Here is a 578-nt window from a genome sequence, read left to right as displayed (position 1 = left end):
GGAGGCGGGTGCACGTGGCGGCCGGCCGCCACGTGCTCCGGAGCCGGCTGGACCGGCCAGCCCGGTTCTCCCCAGGCCGAGCTGTGGGTGGGTGGTGGTGGGGGCTAATTTCTACTTTTTTCCCCTTTTTCGGGATTTACGCGAATCTGGCGCAAGGGCCACCCCGTCCCTGTTTCAGCAGGGCGGCGGGGGGGCGTGGGGGGGGGTCCGGGGGGGTTAACTTTTTTTTTTCCCCTTTTTCGGGATTTACGCGAATCTGGCGCAAGGGCCACCCCGTCCCTGTTTCAGCAGGGCGGCGGGGGGGCGTGGGGGGGGGTCCGGGGGGGTTAACTTTTTTTTTTCCCCTTTTTCGGGATTTACGCGAATCATGGTACAAGGACGGCCACCCCGTCATTTTGAATGGATTTTTAAGAATTTCGGGTTTTTTAAACGCCCCCCTCCCCCGCCGCCGCCCTCAACGCACGCGCCCACAGGCACGCGCCCCCCCCGCCCCGAACCGGTGGCCGCCGTGCGCTCGCCGGCTTCACCGCCCCGTCCAGCCTCTCCGCTCCGCTCCGCCCCGCCCTCCCCCCCCCCCC

The sequence above is a fragment of the Aptenodytes patagonicus genome, unplaced genomic scaffold, assembly GCF_965638725.1.
Source record: "Aptenodytes patagonicus unplaced genomic scaffold, bAptPat1.pri.cur scaffold_172, whole genome shotgun sequence".
Taxonomy (NCBI): domain Eukaryota; kingdom Metazoa; phylum Chordata; class Aves; order Sphenisciformes; family Spheniscidae; genus Aptenodytes; species Aptenodytes patagonicus.
The sequence above is the reverse complement of the archived record's forward strand: the minus strand, read 5'-3'. Positions refer to the sequence as shown.